The 11,606-nt window shown below is 42.5% G+C and overlaps 1 pseudogene; it reads right to left on the bottom strand.

The window, feature by feature from the left end:
* Window positions 1-8,305: 8,305 nt before the first annotated feature.
* On the bottom strand, window positions 8,306-9,210 carry LOC144103301 (uncharacterized; annotated as a pseudogene).
* Window positions 9,211-11,606: the final 2,396 nt, after the last annotated feature.

The following is an 11,606-nucleotide window of genomic DNA, read 5'->3' as shown; positions in this document are numbered from 1 at the left end:
CGATGACAAAGAAAAAAGAAAAGGAACTCGCAAGTGTGTTTTCTGACTTCCGCAGGGAAATGCGGGCTGAAATGAGGGAAAACAAAGGTAGTCTGCCCTTCTGTAGCGACACCTGCGATGAAGTTAGGGCGATTGCTGGTGACATGAAGGCGTTACGTGAAAAAATAAAAGCTTTAACAGCTAAGAATAAACATCTCAAAGCAGGAAACGAGAGACTTGAAAAGAAAGTCAACGAGCTCGAACAATATCAGCGAAGTAATAACCTGGAAATTAGGGAGTGCCAGAGCAGCTGGACTCAACCACAGTGATAAAAAAGACCGGTGAACTTGTGGGTGAATCGGTAACTGATACTGATAGCGACATATGCCATCGGGTGCCCACGGCCCGCGGAGAAGACAGGAACATCATTGTGCGGTTCATATCGCGAACCTAGCGCAACACGTTCCTTGCCAACTAAAAAAAAAAAGAAGCTGTCATCTGAAAACGTGGGATTTGAGGGCACAGGCACCACTACCATTTACGTTAATGAGCACTTAACACGACAGTAGAATCAACTTCTTGGTGCTGCCCTAGCGGAAAAGAAAAAGGCCGGATGGAAATACGTCTGGGTCAGTTCGGGTAAAATTTTGTACGGAAAGATGAACAGACCGATGCCATTCGAATTGCGAACAAAGATGATATCACCCGCATCAAATAATCTTAAGCGTCATTGTGTTAGTCCGGGCTTTTCATTTAATCAGTTTGATGCTCAACTCAGCCTCTATCATTGCAGAGTCGTTCACACTAAAATCAAATCTTCGTTATTTACACCCATGTTTTTCCTTATTGCACTTGAATGTCCATAGCTTAGGAACAAACAAGATGAGCTGGACATTTGGCTAAAATCCCTGCAAGTTAGTTTTGATGCTTTCATGTTCAGAGAAACATGGTTAAGCAAAGATGAGCCTTCCCCTACTTTTATTGATTAGATGCCAATACGAATAGACAGAACAGGTAGAGGTGGTGGCCTGATTATTTATCTACAACGAAAGTACGCATATCTTATTGTTGAGGAGTGCACATTTATGAATAGGAATATAAAGTGCCTAACGGTGGAAACCAGCACGTTTTTAGTTGCTGACCTGTACAGACCACCGACTTGATACAAGCGGCATTTCGCACAGCATTTAGAAAATGTAATAACCTATTGTATTAATAATAATAAGCAGTTCTTTCTTTTGGGAGATGTAAACATCGACACGTTGGCTGACGACTCTTCTGCGCGCGACATGAAGAATCTCTTATCTTCTTATGGGTGCGAAAATGCTATTACCATGCCAACCCGAATTACGTCACAAAGTTCTAATTATATAGATATATGTGTTTCAAACCTTAATGCGTCAGATTATAAAGGAGGGGCATTATCATGCGACATCAGTGACCATCTGCACATAATCTTTGCCACACAACACACCTAACCACGAACTATAAAAGCAGCAGTCTTAAATATAGGGTAGTGAATGACTCCTCCCTAAGCTGTTTTCATTCTTTAATTGAGCGGGTTGACTGGTCAAATGTTTACCTACAGCAGAATGCAAATTAGGCGTAGGAGGTTTTTCTTCGGGTCTTTCTTAGTTGCTACAATGATGCATTTCCGCTGAGGGAATACAAAAAATGCCACCGGAAAATTAAAAAGCCCTGGATTGACTCCACCTTAAAAAAACGCATTACGAAGAAAAATAGTATGTTCCACAAATTGATAAAATCCAAAGACGGCGACTTGTTCAAAGAAGTAAAAAAATATTGCAATAAATTAAACGCTGATATCAAAAAAGCCAAACTTTCATATTATGAAACAATTTACCAGGATAAGAACGGACCCGGCGAAGATCTGGAGGCAGGTAAATTACCTTACTGGCAGAAACCCATCACCGGTTAAGGCTGACCAAATTGTAGTCAATGACTCCATAGTAGACAAGACGCTAGCAGATGAAATTAACGAGTATTTCATTAATGCAGCCGTACCTCAGCCGTCTGTTCAACAAAGTGGGAACAACTGGCCTTCTCGTCGAGTGAATTCATTCGTTTTGGAAGCCGTTACTGAAAGAGAAATCAATGGTCTTATAATACACCTAAAAAATAATGTCGCAAGTGGGTATGATGAAATTAAAGCTGAACATGTAAAACGAGTGTCATTAATATTCAGCCCTGTTCCTGGCTATCTCATTAATCTTACGTTTTCTAGTGGAGTCTTCTTGGATAAACTGAAGTTGGCCAAAGTTTTTCCAATACACAAAGGAAGTAGAACTGATGATAATACTAATTACCGACCAATCTCAGTGCTACCGGTGTTTTCAAAGATTTACGAAGTGTCCATCAATAACCGGCTTTCAAAATATCTAACCAAGTATCATATGATATCAGCCTCGCAGTATGGTTTTCAGAAAAATAAAACCACTCAGGACGCTCTCCTTGCCGTCAAGCAGCAAATAATCAGAAATTTTGAATATCAGCTCTTCACCTTAGGAATATTTCTCGATCTACGCAAAGCTATTGATTCCGTTGAACACGAAATCTTAGCTATAAAATTAGATTGCTATGGGATTCGAGGCATCGCATTAGACCTTATCAGGAGCTACTTATCGTTTCGGCGTCAGTTTGTTAAAATAGACTGTAATTCTTCAAAACAACTTGGCATTACATTAGGTGTCCCGCAAGGTTCGATATTAGGCCCGTTACTTTTCCTTTTGTATGTGAATGACATAACGGAGCTACAAAGAACACCCACAATAACCATGTTTGCAGACGACACTAGTTTATTCTTTTCAAGTAGAACACTGTATGACATTGAGCTATCGGCCAATCTGTATTTAAATGATTTATCCACATCGTTGCAACACAAAAAACTTCAGTTAAATGCCGTAAAAACGAAGTACATGATATTTAAGCCAATCAATATGCATAAAAAGTAATTAACTTAGAGAACAGAGGGCATATCTTGGAACAAGTAAGCGTGCAAAGGTTCCTTGGGGTATGGTTTAGTGAAGAGTTGTCTTGGACACCTCATGTTAATCATCTCCGAACTCGCGAAGTGTGCTGGATGTATTAGAAGAATAGGTTCTCTTCTACCTCTGTGGATAAAGCAATCATTATATTACTCCCTGTTCTATTCCAAACTTTTATATGGCATTCTCGTCTGGGGAACAACGACAAAATGGAACTATGATATGCTACAACTGCTGCAAAAACGCGTCCTCTGATTTGTGTGAACCACACCGTCCATATTATAGTGTTGTCGACGCAACCACTTTTTCCCAGATTTGATGTTCTACCAGCAAGTAAAATCTATTTATGGATACTGGGACAGCAAATATATAAAAGAAACTTCATAGTGTTTACACGCCTGTTTTGGCTCAGTATGAGATCCGCAACCCCAAACGCAGAAATAAAAAAAATCAGAACAAATTATGGAAAACAAGATCTGCAATACTAATAGACATGTTAAATAACTCTGCTTCTATTTCAGACTTCTGCCTACCCAGAAAAAGGTTCAAACGTGAACTGCGGACAATTTTGTTTTCGGATAAGATTGTTAAGTAACAATGATAAATGCAATTTTTGTTTTCAATTCTTGACTTCTTTTTACTTGTTTTCGTGATATTTGAGTGAATCTTCAATGTGGTTTTTTAAAAAAAAACTGTCCATAGTGCTTAAGTACCGCCATACGCTGTATGTATGTGTGTACTATCTGTAACGCAGCTTCTCTTTTTTGTACCAGCTCTCTGCTGTAGTGCTGTAGGTTGCTGTTTTTGTTACGGGGGCACAGACCTCGTCAGGAAGCCATGCCTTTAGTCGCTGCCACCCGCAGGATGTGATTTTTCTGCAAATAAAAACACCAGCTGACCGACCGACCGACCGACCGACCGACCGACCGACCGACCGACCGACCGACCGACCGACCGACCGACCGACCGACCGACCGACCGACCGACCGACCGACCGACCGACCGACCGACCGACCGACCGACCGGCCGACCGGCCGACCGACCGACCGACCGACCGACCGACCGACCGACCGACCGACCGACCGACCGACCGACCGACCGACCGACCGACCGACCGACCGACTGACTGACTCACTGACTGACTGACTGACTGACTAATTCAAGAGGCAGCGCCCTACTCTTTTAAGATAGGTCAAAGTGTCACAGAACGCGCAGCTACAAAAAGAAATTTAACTAAGAAGTTGACACATGTGCTCTGTGTGGTAAATTGGCAGAAACAATAGAACACATCATACCCAAATGTGACGGTATCCATCCCGATGCCGATGCAGGCACAATCACTCCTCCTTTGACCCTAGGGTTTGATGATAACAATAATCATGTAAATAAATCTGCGGTGGAAATTAGCTGAACGATATTGGAAGATTGGTGGCTAAAAAGCAGAGTTGACAGTAAGTTATAAGCGTAGGAAGACGTATTCAAAGAAAATGGCGAATTTTAGTAACATAAAACACAGTTATACAAATATTTAAAAAAACTGAGCATGGTGGCTACTGCTATCACCCGATTGCAAATGGGACGCTAATATCTTCCATCGATCCATTATTGTTGACTAGAAGGCTAGTCGCACCTGAGGTGATCTGTTGGTGACGGGGTGACGACTTGCAACGGCTGGAGTTGACGAGAAAAGTGTACTTAAGCTTAATACTTGACATTTACAAAATATACGCCGTAATAAACAGAGTGGCAAAAAAAGGTGAACACTTTTTCGCATCCACCCAAGCACAGCCAATGGCTACAAAGAAAAGCTCGACAGGTTTCCAAGAAACTTCGTAGTTAAAGAAAAATTTGTCCTGGTCCAGAGTTCGAGCCCAGGGCCATCGCTTCGCCGGAGCAGTCGCTCTACCAGATCTTCTCCGCCTTGGGGGTTTCCCCTAAACTATTCAACCAAGAAAAAGGTGAAACTGGCTAATAGGGAAGTCTATCTTCCATCCTCGGCGTAGCCGCTGATGCAGAGCATCTAAACCTAGTGCAGGACGACGAATTGCGCTCCCAGGCTGTTTTAAACCCTTGGGACTCCCTTTCGCACTCAGGAAGCGTCCAATAGCAGCAAGCCTCCACACAATTAGTGGCTTGCGGCGTGCTGCCCCCTATATATTAACCATATTAATAATAATAATAACTTTATTTGCATCACACGTACATGATGCCGGAGGCCAGCAGAAAAAGCTGTCATTAAGGCAGCTTGACAAGGCCGCCGGCCCCCACACTGGCAACTACAGGTAGCGGTCAGCAACCACAAAACAAATGCATGAAAGTGTGAAACCGCAAACAAAAGCTATACATTGAAAAAAGGAAGTTTCCACGAAAACTTGACTGCAACAAGAGGGCACACACTTTCAACAAATCTCATCGCCGGAGATATATAGACAACATAGCAAAATGAAAGTGACGCTTTGAGATAGAATATTGTGAGACTATTTTGTTGTTCTTATTTTTAGTTCGTAAAGTAGTGGCGAAGTTTCTTGAAAGTAATATTTTCGGGTTGTATGTTTTTCTTATGCAACGTATTTAAAAGCCTTGGTAACCGGTTTTTTAACATTTGTAATCCATATGTTGTCCTACATGTTTCAACTTTCCACCTCTCAAAATTTCGCGTGTTGTATGCTTTAGGATGACTACTTATGTTGGCTATCTGACGCAAGAAACAAGTACCATTTTTTATCTCTTGTTTGTATTGTTTGCACAGACGATAACCATAAATCTTCGTAACAGGCATCACGTTATACATGTGAAATAATGGTTCCGAGGGATAGCACATGGGGACACTTGCAACGGCACGTAGAAACTTTTTTTGCAGAATATGAATTTTGTGTATATTGTTTTGCGTCGTAGAGGCTCAAACTAAATGGCAATAATTAAGTCTTGAACAAAACAAGGTATTATACAGCATTATCATTACATTACGCGGTAGTACACTTGCATTTCGATATATGAGGCCGACTACTTGAGAAAGTTTTTTGGTTAAGCAGTTAATATGTGCATCCCAAGACAAGTTCTCATGAAACGTAACACCTAATGTTTTAATCCAAGGCACTATTTCAACTGGGGTTGATTTGAGCAAAACACTGTGGCTAGTTGTTATAGTTTTATTTCTGGCGTGAAATAGAACTGCCTTTGTTTTTTGTATGTTAATTTTTAAAAGGTTTTCTTCAGTCCATTTCTCTAGCTTGGCAAGGCTTTCATTCGCATGGCGAATTAATTGATCAGGATCATTTGCTGAAAAGAATAGACTCGTATCATCTGCGTAAATGACAAATTTTGTGGATGGGGTTACGCTTACTATGTCATTCACGTAGAGATTAAAAAGGAATGGGCCCAAAATACTGCCTTGCGGCACGCCACAGTTAACTGCTAGTGAATCCGAACAAAATCCCTCTATATCTACAATTTGCTTCCTATTGGTTAAATATGATCGGATTAACGCCGCAGCCACACCCGGAAGCGATATCTTTCTAGCTTCGTGATCAGTATCTGATGATTTATGAGGTCAAATGCTCTTGAAAAATCTCTAAATATGCCTAATATTACGTTTTCTTGTTCAATGTGGTCTAAAATATACTCTTTTTGGGCAAGAAGTGCCGACTCGGTGCTAACTCCCTTTCGGAATCGATACTGGCAATCAACTATGAGGTTATGTTTCTCTTCAAATTTCGAAAATCGCTTGAGAATGATTTTTTCGAATGCCTTTGATAGGACAGGTAGTATGGAAACAGGCCTGTAATTCCCCATATAATTCTTATCACCTTTCTTGTACAATACCTTCACACGTGCAACTTGCATTTGGTGTGGAAATACCGCTTGTTCAAGGCATAAATTGAAAACGTAATTTATGCAGGGAGCAAGGACACAGATGACGTGTTTCAAAGGTTTCACTTGCATGCCATCAACATCAATAGCGCTGCTGTTATTAAGACTTTTTATTACTTCCGTCACTTCGGCTTCGCTGACAGGATCAAGAAAAACTGAGCCATTATTGTAGTGAACATTGTCTAGATTAATATTCACTGTTATTTGAGCGGCAGTATTTACAATGTGGCTATTGAAGGCATTGGCTAAGGCTTTGCCTGACAGCACGGTACCATTGTATTTTATTTCACGAACTGAGTCATTCTTAACATTATAGTTTAATACTGAGCGCAGGTTTTTCCACAGAGAATGTGTGCGTCCAGAAAGAGAGGTGAATAAGTTGTTAAAATGCTGTTTTCGTGCCCTTTTCAGCTCTTTATCTAGACGATTACGGCAAGTTCTAAACTGCTTCAACGCGTCTGGATCCTTGCTCTTGATAAACCTGCTGAACATTGTATTTTTCTCACGTATTTTCGCTGCCAGGTCGGGTGTTATCCACGGTTTGCGGATTTTTGTGTTTACTTTCAATCGCACAAAAGGGAAACAATCTGCGTATATAGGTTTAAAAATATTAAGCAGTTCTTCGTAAGCGGCGCTAGCATCAGTTTTTTTGTACACACTATCCCATGATGCCAGTGAAACTTTTTCCAGAAATGTGGAAAGATTTTTTTGTGACACACGTTGTATTAAGCTTGTAGGCACGTTTTTCTTTGTGTTGACCTTTTTGGTACAGCACAAAAAAATAGGCAAATGATCACTCAGCTCAGCCACAATAACGCCTGCTCTGATTCTCTCCGGAGTTATATTTGTAACAAAAATATCCATTAACGTTGATGTATTTAGTGTCACTCTTGTTGGGAGATTTATGACATTTGTGAGACCATTCGCCCGCAGCAGAACATCCAGTTTCAGTTTGGAGGAATCATTGCTTAACATGTTTATATTCACGTCGCCACCAAAAATAATGTCAAAGTGAGAATTGTTTACAAATTCAAAAACATTTTCTAAGTAATCTAAGAACGATGCCACCACCCCATTCGGAGGTCGATAACCAACGGCAAGTACAGTTCACATGGGAAATCATTTTTTACCAAGAGGCACACTCCACCACCGCGACCAGTTGCCCTATTTAAGTAAAACGTCTGGTAGGAAGGGAAACGAAAAACATTCGTATCATCTGTGCTCCATGTTTCTGTGAGCATTATCACATTAAACATGTTATCGTGTTGAAAAAAGAGGCCAAGTTAAGATTCTTTATGCTTTACTGATCGTATGTTAAGGTGAAAGCACTTCAAAGACTTCATATATGCTTGACCTAGGTGACTTTCAAGTTCGTGTGGCAGTACGTAACGTTCACCATCGGCTCCCGCCATAACTATCAGGTTAGTCACCCGTTGAAAATGCTGTGGTTCTTATCTTAGCTTATCCAAGTCGCAAAGACTTGAAATAGACACCGCCGACCCTCCCTCAGCTTTGCGCACGAGGACCCGCCCATTGTGGTGCCACACGAACTTGAATTCATTAACCTTAGCCCAATTTTTCACTGCGAAAAGAAGAGCACGTGTTCGCTTTGTTATGTTTTCTCGCGAATACACATTACCATCCACACTGCTCAGTTTTGTCCTGTTTTGCCACCATTCACCTCGCTTTGCCTCTTTCGCGAAACGGCAAATTATGCCTGGCGTTTTGTTTTTCCTCGCCGGCAGTCGGTGGATCGCCACAACGTCATCTTGTAGGAGTTCTGGAATTTGGGCCTTAGCTGCTAGCACGTTTATCTTCTCCAGTAAATTTTCGTTCTCTGTGTCCTGAATTCCGTGGAATTCCAGGTTTAGCTTACGGCTTTGCCATTCCAGATTGTCAACCTCGGCTTTCAGTTGCGTGACCTCATCCCGTGCCTCAAGCATTTCCAGTCTGCTCTTCATATCGGCGACAACGCGCTCATTCTTTTCAGTACGTACCAGGAGATGATCATACTGTTCGCTCATGAAGTTAACTGCATCCTCAGGCCCTCAACTGTTTCTTTCAGGGGTAGCAACAGGTCCAGCTTATCGTTAATGACTATCAACCACACGCGTACGTCGTCCTGCGCCTCAGGCACTCTTGCTATATTTACCGACTGTGAGCGAGGCTTAGAACGCCGGCATGTCGTGCATCGCCTTGCTTGTTTATACGCTTCACCCTTCGATTTTACTGTGGCATCAGAAATACCAGCACACCTTCCGGTATGGTATCTGTAACCACATTCACTGCATGTTATTGATTTCACGGGATCGGTACATACATTTTCACACACTTTGCACTGCTCTACTGGAGACATGTCACACCGTGCCAGCAGCAACAGCAGCAAATAGCAAAGGAAAAAAAATTTACACAATCCTGCAGTTACTGACCTGCAACAGTACAACAGAAGCGCGATGCTTGATGCTTGAACCACTGATACTAGGTTTACTGATTTATAGCGCCCTTCACAATAGCACTACTAACGCTGTCTTTACAGCTTCCTGTTTGTTCGTCGAAATTCAGAACTAATGATGGCAAACAGTCCGCTTTATTTTCAGCACTCACTGTCTGGAACTCGCTACCTGCAATCATCAAATCATTTCGTCCCGAAGCACGATTCTACAAAAAACTTCACGAACTCTATACTGTTTAATAGCCTTCAATTACCACGCCAATGAAACCCGTTATTATTGTATTAGACTTGTATTGCCTGAGTGCTTGTACTATGTTCTCATTTTGTGTTTGTAAAAATAGTTTTTAAATTTAACATGCTTAAACTGTTTACTGTGATTATTAACTTCCACTGCACCTTTTTTCTGCTAAGTAGTTGCTTTCTGCCATATGATTATCTTACTTCATATATACTAATAATAACAGGAGGTCCCCTTGAGAGTTTCTACTTTGAGACCTTCTTCTCTAATAATAATTTATTTATCTTTACTTATGATTCTTTTTTAAATAAAACCAATGAAACTGTTCAAAACTCCTCCCCAAAACAAAAGATAAAGTAGTAATAAAATTATTCCAAAATGCGGTGCACAGAGCAATATCCACAAAAACAATTGGCCATCTGAATCACGCGTTCAGCCCCAAAACTTTGATAGCATACGCAAAAACCTATGCGAAGTTGAAAAACAAACAAATGAACTAGACGGACCCCGGAGTCTCTTTCCGTACGGGTCCATCCGGCGCCTTACACAACGGACCCAAACACCGTCACCTAGCCGTGCGTGGTATCGCCGTGTCCAGGAAAAGGGGGTCGTGGCGGTTAAGCCGAAGCCTAGCGTTTGGACCCTTAAGGCCCCTCGGCGGAGGCAACACACCACTTTGGCCCCACCTTCCTATACACGGCCCCTCTGGCCTGACCCGACCGGGGCCAATCGGCAGTCGTCTTTTCCTATCCTCCCCTCCATCTTTCACTTTCCTGTCTCTCTCTGACCGCTCTCCTATCTCCTACTCACCTTTTGGTATTTACTTTTTCCTGCCGGCGTGTGATAGCCTTGTGTGGTCAACTACCCTGAGTTGCGTCATTTTGGTTATAGTTGAGGTGTACAGCTGGCGTGGGACGGACTTGCTTTCAAGTTCCTATCCCGTCCCCCTGTTGGACTCCATGGGGGAGGCTGGCACCATGACCGAATAACTAAACTTTTTTATGGCTCCTCTCCTTTCAAAACCAAATCGCTCCCTCAAAAGAGGGCGGAACGAACCGGATAATTTTTTGACAGAAAGAAACCAACATTCATCAAGTTTCACGTAATCCTCAGTCAAAGCGATGAAAAACAAGCCAGAATAATCTTTCCATTCCTTGTGTCTAAATGTTTAACCGTTACCTTGGGCCCTGGCTACAAGGTCTCAAAAATGGCCAGCGGCGACCTTCTCCTTGAACAGCGCGAGTGCATCCTGCGCGTGAAACTCTCAAACATTGCTTCTATAGGGGACATCCGCGTCTCCATAGCACCACATCGATCACTGAACACTGTTCGAGGCGTAATATCACAAACTGCTTTTGTACACATCACTTAAAAATAAATGGTCGAAGAGCTCAGTGACCAAGACGTCATAGATGTGCACCGAATCAATATCAAGAAGGACAATAAGGAAATACACAAAAAGCGCTTGACCCCTACTTTCAACACCAGCACATTGCACGACACAATCGACGTGGGATATTCGAAAGTTATTGTAACACCATACATACCTAACCCCTGCAGATGTTTCAATTGTAAAGGTTCGGCCACGGCTCACAAAATTGCCGCGCTCGCAAAACTTGAGCAAAATGTGCCTCGAAGGATAACCATTCTGATGAATGTGACGCAGCCCCGCGCTGCGCAAACTGTGGAGACCACGCTGCATATTCTAGGGCGTGTCCGTACTGGAGGAAAAAGGAAAAAGAAAAGAGATAATCAACATAAAGACGAAGGAAAACAATTAACTCAAAGAAGCGAGAAGGCATTTTGCGCTTACGAACACATTCTCTTTCACAGCAAAACAAAATTTCGCTGATGTGGTGCGCAGCGGCGTAGCACCACACAGCACTCCGGCATCTGCCGAGGCCACTCGCACTGAGCCTATGGCAGGGCCATCCACGTCCCAGGCAGGGAGAGCGATAGCTGCCCGGCTACTGACAAAGCAGGGAGCTCCGGACAATTCATCGGCATCCCGCAGGACCTCCCACCATCAGGGGAAGCCTGAAACTAACACAACAGCGGCTGC

This window comes from Amblyomma americanum, chromosome 9 (genome assembly GCF_052857255.1).
Source record: "Amblyomma americanum isolate KBUSLIRL-KWMA chromosome 9, ASM5285725v1, whole genome shotgun sequence".
In the NCBI taxonomy this organism is placed as follows: domain Eukaryota; kingdom Metazoa; phylum Arthropoda; class Arachnida; order Ixodida; family Ixodidae; genus Amblyomma; species Amblyomma americanum.
Note: the sequence above shows the minus strand (reverse complement) of the source record. Positions and strands in the feature narration are given on the sequence as shown.